A 12,464-nucleotide genomic window follows, 5' to 3' on the forward strand; every position below is an offset into this window, starting at 1 on the left:
TAGCTCACCTAAATAACTCTTGCCGATGGCGATGAAGGCCTTCTGGAATATCCGCAGAACAGTTCTCCAGCTCCTCAACGAAGGACCATTTCACCGCAGTCATCACGGGAAACCTTTGTCACTGTACATTGGTCAATGGGGAAAGAGCGATAGTCCAATCATCATGTCATTATGGCAAGAAATCTCTGCAAACATCTCTCTCATTTCTACGAGACCATGGTGTTCACAGAATTCACCATGTGCTCATAGTTCGATTTGTCGTAAAGGTCGAACACGATGAAATTGCCACACAGAAAATATTGTATAACTTTTGATTGCGTTCGCCAAAATTTCATTCAATTTGATCATACCGTTAAAAAGTTATAGCCATATATGTAGCACTATGTCACAATAAGCAGATGTGGTTTTTGGTATAGTGAAATTCAAACTGCTCTTACTTTGAAAGTACTCAACAAAAATGGCTGAAATTTTCACTGTAAACAGTTTAACACAACAAGTTTACACTGTCAAAGTTTTATAAAAATCGGGACAGTGTTACCAGTTCTACAGTCAAAATAGTGCACGCGGAACTAAAAATGGTCAAAAAGTACCTAAAATTTACCTTGAAGCGATTTGAGTTTTGGATATTTACTAGAAAAAGTACTGAACCGATTTCGATGAACACTTTTGACCACTTAATTGATACTATGTTAAGAATATCGAGTGAAATTTTCAAACGTTTTGATGAGGTAATAAAAAAGTTATAGCCTAAGTAATTTTTTGAAATGAGTGTACAAGTTTTCTAAAATCTCATTTTATGATATCGACAATATATGCGCCAATACTCAACCGATTTTAATGGAAATTTTATGGTATTAGCTACACATAATATACTATTCATGGTCAAAAAATAAGCTATTTTGCCGAACGCAATCAAAAGTTATACAATATTTTCTGTGTGGCAATTTCATCGTGTTCGCCCTTTATTCAACCTTCGCGTAGAATTCGCCTATGCGGATTTTGATGTCACCTTTTGGAATATTATCCACTACAGCATTCAGCTGACTATAACAGCTCTATTTGCTGTTCGACAGCAACGGTTGTTGCGCAACATTGGATCATGCTAAGGTTTCGAACCCGTGTTCTAAATCCGGCTACAATTATCCTCTCATAAATAGGTTCCCACTTCATGAACGCAGCGTGAGCGTGAGCGCTGAGCCTGAAATCAACTCCACGGTGGCGAGGGTCGTGTTCACCTCGTAGGCCAGAGTTTAGCAGAATTTGACTCGACGCCAATCTGTGTTCTCCAAAGTTCACTCAGTCCTAGGATCTCAAGCTTCAACATTTGAAGAAATTGTTCTGGTGTTTTGCTCAAATGTACGTTAGATGAATTGTCCAAGCAATCAGATATCGTACCCGAGCAGAGGAAAATATCAAAATAATAACAACGGAATCACAAAACCTGTTTTTATATTTCGGTTTGTTATTATTGACTTATTAAGTCATCACCGTTCCATAACATGTTCTGTTGGGCAATCTTATTTTGTTATGATCGTGCTCTTGGTATATTTTCTTTAAATTACATTTCAATAACATGTTTTGTTGTTCAGTTATTATTATGTCATTGAGACTGTACAAATATTTGATCATTAAAATTACAACATAACTAGCTTTGCAATCAAAACTACACCATTCGAGATTTTCGTTGTTCACAGCATTCCGCGAGGAACTGTAAGAGAAAATATTATTTTGTCATCAGTTCCTCTTCTTACTGACATTACGTTTTAACTGCGACAGAACCAACTTATCAGCTTTTTGTTTTATAAGCACTTTGAAAAGTATACCTGTTTTTTTGCCCCAGTTTTAGTTAGGTATGAATACGAAAATAGAGAGTGCAAAAGAGTGTTAGCCATTATGAAACATATTGGATCAACTGGTGGAATTCAAGGACGAACAACACATTTTCGACAAAAATGTAAAAAATAAGTCATCAAGAACTCCATTGATTATTTTTAGGCATTTTATTTTTATTGATTTCACTGCATCGAGCCCACTTAGATTCACTTGGATAAATGTGTCAATCAAAGAGGTAATAAAGTAAATTAATCTTATAAACAATGAACCACCTAATAAAGGGTTTCAAAACGACGGTAGTTTTTCATCGTAAGTTGTTTGGAAAATAAACGAAAAATATTGTTTCTCTCTGTTTTTAATAAAAGAATCGCTTGCGAAAACAATAGCGTCCCAATTATGAATGAAACATTTAACAATAGATCCTATTGTTGCGTATCCCATTGAATGCATATGGGACTATGAAGGAGTTCCTATCCGCAACAGAAAAAAAAAACAAATTTTGTTTTCAGATTGTTCTCAATAACGTATTCATATCAAAATTTGTTATTGAAATATTTGAAAAATTCGCTGTTATTAAGTTGGTGTTGAAACTAACAAAACATGTTATTAAACAGGTCTTCCAGGAACATTTTTTTGTTATAATGTTTGTTATTTTGCCGCTTATGACAGACAAGTTTATAACAGGATATGTTATGTAAATAACATGAAAATAACTCTTTCCGCTACTCAGTTATTTTTCCAAAATAACACATTTTATTATGCTGTTGCTATTCCCTTCTGCTCGGGTAGATTCCGTAGAATGGTAAAATCGGTTATTATTATGAAAATTCTAACCAATAATTATGTCCAGAGAATACAAGGAATTGAATCATGTGGCTCAAACTGAAGACTATGAATTTTCAATAGGTCATAATGGTCCGTAAAAAAACATCCGTAAAAATACAACAACACATTATTGGTTACAAATGGAAGGATTATCTCAAAGCTAGAAACTTCCCGAGCAGAAGAGAATAACAACAGCATAACAAAATGCGTTATTTTGGCAAAATAACTGCATAATGGAATTAGTTATTTTTATGTTATTAACATAACATATTGAGTTATAAACTTGTTTGTCATAAGCGGCAAAATAACAAGTCACAAAACAAAAATTTATTCCTGGAAAATCAATTTAATAACATGTTTTGTTAGTGTCAATAACAACTTAATAACAGTGAATTTGGAAAATATTTTAAGAACAAGTTTTGATATTAAAGAGTTATTGATAACATTCCGAAAGCAAAATTAGTTATGATATCAAACAATCGCACATGCTGTTGAATAGGATGCTAAAGTGGAGGCAATATGCGTACACTTTACCCGTGGTTAAATGAAATCATGTACGCATATGGCCTCCACATGAGCATCCTTTTCTACATCATATATGACTTCGTGTTGGCTGAGATTGCTACACATATTTAGACTAGCATGTGAGAATGGTGGAACAATCATTGCAAACTTCAGTTTCTCTCTTCCCTCATAGGCGTATTTTCAACTATTCATGTAATCTTTCACCACAAATAGGTAGATCCGACTTCATCCTCTGGAACGACAAGGAAAACATGTGAAAATATAAAATATTTCTCATATATTTTCAGCATTCGAATTTCGGTCCCCATACAGAGTACCTCGGATCATTATCATCGTTTTACGAATTCTTTTCAAGATTACGGCTCAGCTATGGATTATTTCCGGAAGAGCCATTATTTAGTTTTAAATATTGTTTATAATGTTTTTCGAAAAGATAAAGAGGTTTTGTGCCTTTTTGAGAACGATTTCACGCATAGTTTTCGAAATCACTCAAAGGGGTTTTCCCTCTTCCCAAATTTATAGTTAAAAATAAAATAAATAAATAAATAAATAAAATATTTCTGAAGCATAACTCGCGAAATACTGTAAATACATTTTTAATATATACATTTTAAATACATTTTTGCTGTATAAGAATGGAATCAAGCATTCTTAAGCAAACTTAAGTTTAAGAAACTGTTGTTCACTAGGGGCGGGACAGCTCTAATACTTATTAGCGGTATTAAGAGGTATTAGCCAGTATTAAGGAATATTAATCCCAGAGGAAATCCATTTTGAACGAAGTAATCCATGCTTATTGAACTGTATTTGAAGTGTCAAAATGCTTTCAATGAAAGTTTCGCTTTCAGGTGGTACTATATCGGCAAAATAAAGCTCATTTTTGTACTTCTCACTCCTAGAGCAATGATTTCAGACGTATCGCTGGCGAACCCGATCAAGGAATTGTGGTACCTCGAATTAACACCTACGTCCCGAAAATTTCTATCTACGATCATGGAAAGCTCACAGATCATAACTGATAGAGAAGCGAGAGTGCACCTGCAGATTGAGATGGCAAATAATCAATTAGCTAAGCCCAAGAATCTCAAACTAGCAGTGGCACTCAAACCGAAGAGAAATTGGAGTAGGTACATAATGCCATCATTAGAAATATCCGCAGTTCTGTTAATGCCAATTCCATCCCATTCTTTGAAATAAAAGTAGAAGTTTTAAAACGTAGTCAAGTATTCAATACAGTTTTGCTTTTTCGTATTTATTGGATTTGGAAACAACATTTTTCTACGATGCCGACTTGTATTGAAAGTACATCTATTTTTATTATTTTTTATTAAGTTATCACCGTCTTCGACACTTCAGTCGTACAGACTGCACTAAGTCTAGATTATCTTAAAATTACACAGATCTCATAATATAATACTTAAAACTAGTTTTGGACATGTTAAAATCAAATACACTAGATACGTCGTTGAAATGTCTAATACAGGAATCCAATGAATTATTGTAACCGTAATTTGTCCTGTGATACGGAACTGCTAGTAGGGTGGAATATCGGAAGCGCCGAGGAGGAACATTGAAAGGTATGCGGACGAGAAGTTCTGGACAGTCTACGATTCCCATTATGATGTCGAAGATGAACAAACGTTGATGATTTACGCGTCTGGTAGACAAAGGCTGCAAACCAATCAATTGGCACCGATCCGAATATGTAGGAAGGTTGGTTGGATCGTTCCAGGGAAGCCCTCGTAATGCAAATCGTACGAACTTCTTCTGTACACGTTCGATTGAAACAATGTGTGTAACATAATAAGGAGACCATACTGGAGCTGCATATTCTAAAATGCTGCGCACCAACGCACAGTATAACGCTTTAAGTGCGTATATGTCTGTGAAACCGGATGCATGGCGGCGGATAAACCCTAGAACGGATAAGGCTTTAGCTGTTGTTTTTCCGATGTGGTCGTTGAACGTGAGCTTAGCGTCTATGGTAACGCCCAGATCGCAGATGGAGGTGCAACGTGGCAGCAGTTCCGTACCCATGCTGTACTGGTGTTCCACGGGAGCATTACTACGGGTGAAGGATATAACCTTGCATTTTTTGCTGTTGACGCGCATGCCGTTGTTATCACACCATATTAGCATGGCGTCGATATCCTTTTGTAGAACGGTGCAATCGTTTGGTGACTGGATAATACGAAAGATCTTCAAATCATCCGCGAATGAAAGTTTGAGTGAAGAGAGAATCAAACTCAAATCATTCACGAAGATATTGAATAGTAGTGGACCCATCACACTCCCCTGGGGTACACCAGACGTGATACGAAAAGAGCGAGAGCGTGCCGAGTTGACTGCTGCGTATGATGTACGATCGGCTAAGTATGAAGCAATCCACTCGGTAATCCAGTCTGGAAATCCAATGTGCTGAAGTTTATCGATGATCAGGCTGTGTGGAACAGTGTCAAAGGCTTTTGCGAAATCGATGTACACCGCGTCTACTTGTCTCCTCTTTTCCATTTCACTCGATGGGGTTGTGACGTAACACATCAAATTTGTTGTAGTCGAACGATGTTTCATAAAACCGTGCTGACTGTCCGTGATGATGGGTGATACAATAGTGTAAATAACGTTGTGTACGAGTTTCTCAAAAACTTTGCTAATGCAGCATAGTATGGAAACGCCTCGATAATTCTCCACACGATTGATGTTTCCGGACTTGTGAATTGGAACGATAAACGCTGTTTTCCAAGCAGCTGGAAAAATCCCTTCTCGTAACGAACGGTTGAAGATAGTTGCGATAGGGGCTGCTAATTCACTAGAACAGTTTTTCAGGAATACCGGAGGGATGCCATCAGTTCCAGACCCTTTTTTAGTATCAAGGTCGTTGATTGCGATCAGCACTTCATTCGATGAGAACTGTATAACAGGCAGATTAATGATGTGCGTGGGAATATGGTCAAAGCGATCTTGACGAGCTACTGGAGACACTTTACTGAATACACTCTCGAAGAACAGTGAGAAGAAATCGGCCGCCTCGGAATTGGAACTAGCTGGGATATTGTTGTAACTCACGTTGCAAGGAATGCGAGCAGCTGATTTTTGTTTCTTTACAAAGTCCCAGAAGCATGACGGGTTCAGTTTTACATTGTTCTGGACATCTTCTATATAGGACTCGTATGTAGTTAACAAAATTGACTTGTACGTTCCCTCGACCTCGCGGAGAATAGTTCGGTCGTTATCAGATTTGGTGAGAAAGAAGCGACGCCGTGCTTTTCTCAACGCGTTTCGAAGATGACGAAGCTCACTGGTCCACCAAGGTTTGTTGGAGGTTGAGTTGAACACACGTCTTTTGCGAGGCACACAATCGTTAAAAATTGCAGAGAGCTTGCTGTAGAAAGCGGATACTGCATCATCCGTAGTACCTATTTCCAAACGATGATCCCACTCAACCTCGGAGAGGGTATGTCTCAACTGGTCGTAGTCACACCTGTTGAAATCGTAAGCATCGGAGCATTCCAATGTGCTTACAGGAGCCATCCAATCGTCTCCGCTCACATCAATCAGTAGTACGACGGGTGTGTGATGATCGTCAACAGGCAGCAGTGACGTAGGAGCAGCAAAAATGTCCATTTGCTCCGGTAGGCTTACGAATACGAGGTCGAGAAGATTTCCGTTTTTGCTCACAAAACTATTGATTTGCCTCAGACCAGTAGCAAACATGGTTTCTGTGAGAAACTGCTCTTTCTCGGATGAAATGTTTGAAGGAATGTAGCCATTAATGTCGTCGTCTAATTCCCAGCACAGTTTTGGAAGGTTAAAGTCACCCAAAGACAGAACAATGTCCGCATCAGACGCTTGGCTGACGATGTTCTGAACTGCATTAGCATGAGTAGCGTATAGATCGACATGGGTGCTTGGTGGAAGATAAACAGTGATAATGTAGAGTGAACGAGTTTTCGACTTAATGCAAACTGCGGTTTGCTCAAGCCTTTCACTATTCGGTATTTGCATAACCTCGCAGTGAAGGTGATTTTTCACTGCTATCAGCACTCCACCACCTCGAGTATGTTCGCTGGTTAATTCGCTCCTGTCACAGCGGAAAAGGGTGTAATCGGGCGATATTTCTGCACTACTGATTTCCTTCGTCAGCCAGGTTTCCGTGAAAACCAACACGTCGTAGTCACAACTGGTGAGCAGCAAACGTAGTTTTACGATTTTGGTGCGCAAGCCTCTTACATTTTGGTAGTACACCGAGAAGTTCGTCTTCTGGTTATTGTCGGTTTCCTTGACGCCGGACACAATTCTGGTTCCCGGTGACTCACAGCATGCCAAATTATTGGATGCGTTTCTGGAATCGTCAGATGTTACCGGAGAGGAAATGTTCGTATTACATGCATACTTGCCTGCGATAGCGGGTTGGAAGACCCCCTCTCCAAACTCATACGCAGGACCGGGATGGCTGCAGGTCGCTGGCAGGAGTGGCTCGACTGCGATGAGAGGATTGGGGGCTCCCATGATACTTGCAGGCGTGCATCCCGGTGAAGTTGACAATGATGCGTGATCATTAGTGCTGGATTCCATGAACTCAAAAATGTGTTCGAGCAGACAATAGGATGGGACGAGCTGTCAGACGTGCCAGACATTAATGGAAGGGTTGAGCTCTTATTTCGTATGTACTTGCCTGCCATGACGGGTTGGAAGACCCCCTCACCAAGCTCGTACACAGGACCGGGACGGCTGCAGGTCGCTGGCAGGAGAGGCTCGACTGTGACGAGAGGATCGGGGGCTCCCATAAAGCTTGCAGGCATGCATCCCGGTAGTGCTGAAATGGACTTGCTTATTGATGATGATGGTGATGAACAGTTGCAATCTTCGGATGTGTTGGCGATGAATCGTAATGAGCTTGAGCAGGGAATCGATCTGGTGGAGGCACAACACATTACTGGAAGGGAGGTGATCTTAATGCGAGCATACTTGCCTGCGAGGAAGGGTTGGAAGCCCCCCTCTCCGGACTCGTACGCAGGACCGGGATGGCTGCTGGACGCTGGCAGGAGTGGCTCGACTGCGACGAGGGGATTGGGGGCTTCCACGGTACTAGCAGGCGTGCATCCCGGTGAAATGGACGATGGTGCATGATGTTTAGTGCTGGGAGAATTCGTTGAGCTCCAGAACGTTCTCGAGCGGATGATCGGATGGAATAAGTCAGAAGCGACGGACATTAACGGAAGGGTTGTGTTCTTATTGCGTGTGTACTTGCCTGCCCTGACGGGTTGGAAGACCCCCTCACCAAGCTCGTACACAGGCCCGGGATGGCTGCAGGTCGCTGGCAGGAGTGGCTCGACTGTGACGAGAGGTTTGGGGGCTCCCATAAAGCTTGCAGGCGTGCATCCCGGTTGTTCAGTGGAGGTGGACTGTTCTTGAAGCGGCATAACGTTTACTGGGTGTTCGGAAGTCGTACTGCAGATCCGTTTTTTGTATTTGGTTCGAAAGGGCGAACAGAAACACCGTCTGGCCAGTACCATGGGTCACCGACTACGCGAGAAGCTGTTCTGCATATGCTGACTTTGAATGAAACGAAGGAAAGGTCTTCCACTTGCTTTCCTCGTGGAACTAGCTTGGTGACTTGAACCAGAGCCGAACTAACATTCGCAACATCCATTACGTGTCTCTTGACATCCTCTTCGCTTTGATCAGGTTCAAATGGAGTCACATAAAAAGATTCCATTTCGCTGTTGCTCTGAGATCCTGTAGCTACTTTCAAAGATGAGCGAATGGGTTCACGATTGATGCGGGAACTTTGACCATTGTCGGTTGTAACATCATCAGAAGTATTTGTGCTGATGCGATTTGCATTATTGGGAGGTGATGCAAGTCTAGTACCGCTGTCATTCAACACGGGATTTGGGCGATCAAAAGAAGCTGCCGGTGTTGAGTTGTTGGCTCGAGGGAGGCTCTTGGGAGAGCTATCTGAGCTAGTCGGACGGTTGGTCATGATCTGCACACGTTTTCCAGATCCAACAATAATCTTATCGGGGATATGAACAGTAGAACTGTTGATCTCATCGAGTACCTCAAAGAAGGAGGTCTCTTCACAGGATCTAGATCTATTGATGGGATCATCCGTCATATCATCAAAATTCAGTTCATTGATGCTACGCAAGAAACTGGTGTGATCGGATATATCAGCTGACTTGCTGTGGTTTTGCGTCTTGTTGATTTGTCGAAGAATTTCGCCGTAGTTGCCCAGCCTGGTGTCCATGGAATCGGTGCGAATCAACAGTTCACGCAGGGCTTTCATTATCATCCTTTCACGGTCATAAACAGCAGGATCGAAGTTCAAACGGCATGATCTACAAAACCAAAGCAGACCTATTTCCGCTGACCAAGCAGAAAATTGGGATTTTGTCATTCCACTACATGTGAAATGAAAAGCCAAGCCGCATGGTCCACTACACGTAATCAATTTTGCTTGCTCGACTGATTTAGAGCAGATTTTGCATGGTTCCATTATGAATAGTTTATCGCGATATGAAAAAGTGTTCCAACGTAGCGCAATAAAACGGTGGAGAGGAAGCTTGAATAAACGCCTACGGTTATGCACGATAATGCCTTCGATATACGAAAGCTTTCTAGCAGTTTCCAATTATTGCTGGCAGATGTCGCTTCGGAAAAAAAAACGAACGGGGGGGTATGTGCAGCGGAGACGAGGAAACAACAATCACAATGTTCACTATGTTCACAATGCTGCTATACAGTTAAAACATACTCTGCACTAAACGGATAACACTACGTATCGGCGCGGAAAGCACAATAGATACACATAAACCGGCGCGAATGAATTTACGGTTGGTTTGTAGCGTTTAATTCAACGGAAAATAAGAACTTGTTCAAGACGTGGATGAGCTTAAGCAGGCTTAATCTAATTACATATGATGAAGTCACCTTCTTGATTTTTACTCCAGCGACACAAGTTTCCAAAATCCATTTCCCTGCGTTCAGATTGCTCACGTCATTTTCAGAGCTAAAATCATAATCAAAAGAAATTATTAAAATTGGTGGAATAGATTGATGAAAAACTACAGACCAAGTGTATTTTCACCTCTGATTTTCGTGACAGTTTGTTGTTTTATGAAAAGTCATGACATACTACACAGAAAACGTTTTGGTAAAGCATGAAGATTAGGAATCTAATATTTATTAGGTGGTATTAGCATCGGTATTAGGATGTGTCTCGCCCCTAGGTTGTTCAGTTACTTCTGTTCCTTGGGATAGCATAAAGTATTTGTACACTCTCAATAATACAATAATAATCAAACTTGTTCCACAAAAAAAATGTAATATTGAAATGTTATTTAATGGCTGTATACCAATAGCTTGGTCATAACATAATAAGATTGTCCAACAAAACATATTATGGAAACGTAATGCCTTGATAATACAATAATAACAAAACGAGATATAAAAACAGGTTTTGTAATTTCGTAGATATTAATTTGATATTCCCCTCTGCTCGGGTTGCTGCACCACAAAAACGTTCTCCCGACCAGGAAAGGTAAAAAACCTAAGTACTCCGGATCAAAGCGGAGCCGAGAGTGAAAACAAAATGCAATTAGTTATTGGTTTGCGATAAAGTCAAGTTTCCGGTCACCGGGAGTGATTGAGTCTCTGATTTTTTTTGTGTTCGCCTGGTGAGAGATAGTTTGGCTCCGATCCCAGTGGGGCGAAGAAGATCGTTTCTCTAATGAGCCATAATTATCGGTTATTGTTTTGGGAGGCACAGCCAGCGAGCCATCGCATCGCCGGTATTATACGGACTTTATGGAGTGCGCAGCAGACCGCAGTGAAGCATTGATGGCCGCCGTGCCGTGTTGTTCTCCCTCTTCACTCAGTCATCTCTTGGGTTGGCTCTGCGAAGTCCATTGTTTCAAAAGCCGCAAACGCACACACAGACACATCTAGCGATGCCTGTCCTGTCCGATGCGCATTGGATATATGCATTGTTGTTCCTGGCGGGTCGTCGGCGAGAGTCAGTCCGACACACAATAAAGTTATGATGGATATTGAAAATGCTTAGACAGGCGTATCGTGTTCGCTTGGGTGAGATATTTAAATTAAGCCAGCTGACTGAATAGTACTTATACGCTCAATTAACACTCACTGCAGTTCTGCGGTTGGGTTTGGCGCGGGCGGACGACGGCGGCTAGCTTTGGGAACAAACAAGCGAATATCCCTCGAGTCAAAGCATCTCTCTCTTCGGTTGGAGTCCTTCTTAAGATGCCGGACTGTGGATATTATGGGGCGGCCTCAATGGGCGCAATGATGGGTTATTATTGCGGTGTAGCCTTGCGATTATGGTCGAATATGCTTGACAATGGGGTGGTATGTTATTAGTTCAGGTGAACTAGACTGAACTAGACGTATACGCGTATAAAAAACTTTTATTATACAGCTTTTGTCTTAAAAATAAATTCAATTCCATTTTTCTTATAATCAACAGCTTTTCAACACTATCAAGGGATTTTTTCACCAGTCACGTACAATAAAAAGTATGACAATCTCAATATTTTTGATCACAACACTGGATCGCGTCTAAGTTTCAAATAGATACTATAGTAATTACGAATAATCAAACTAAAGTATCATGAAAACAACTTGTTTAATTCAGGCGGTAGCCTTTACAATAAAATCAGCATCAAAATATAATTCTCGAAATAATTTACACAGAAAAAAAATTTTTTTTGTTACTAAATGTAAAAATTGTGAAATGTTTGAAATGTCATAACTTTTTTGTTTATCAGTTTACCATCACCAAAATTTTATGGGAGATAGCTGATATAATGGGCCATTTCCCCTAAAAAATTGAAGTTGGTAAAAAGATAGGGTTTTGAGATATTTGAGTTTTTGTGACAAATATCATATTTTTTCAAAGTAGAAAAAGAAATTTTTTACAGTGTATATTTTCTAAGGAATCATCATTTAGTTATCTAACTTTGCTGAAAAATTTATAACAATCGAACAATCCGTTTTTGCTGTACAGCTTTTAGAATATTTTAGAACTATTTTCGCATACACCCTTTTGAAAAGTTAGTCGTGAGTGAATATGAAGGTTTAATATCAAAAAATGGCGATTTATATGAAATTGAAAAACTGTGCAAAGTTTCAGATATTTTTGAAATGGTCGCTCAGGATCGACTGACATGACTCCGTGGAATTCCTCTTACTCTGATGAGTAAGTTCTGGAATGCTTATTCAGCACACACTTCCCTGGATGTTTGGATATTAGGGGC

This window comes from Aedes albopictus, chromosome 2, assembly GCF_035046485.1.
Source record: "Aedes albopictus strain Foshan chromosome 2, AalbF5, whole genome shotgun sequence".
NCBI classification, from domain to species: domain Eukaryota; kingdom Metazoa; phylum Arthropoda; class Insecta; order Diptera; family Culicidae; genus Aedes; species Aedes albopictus.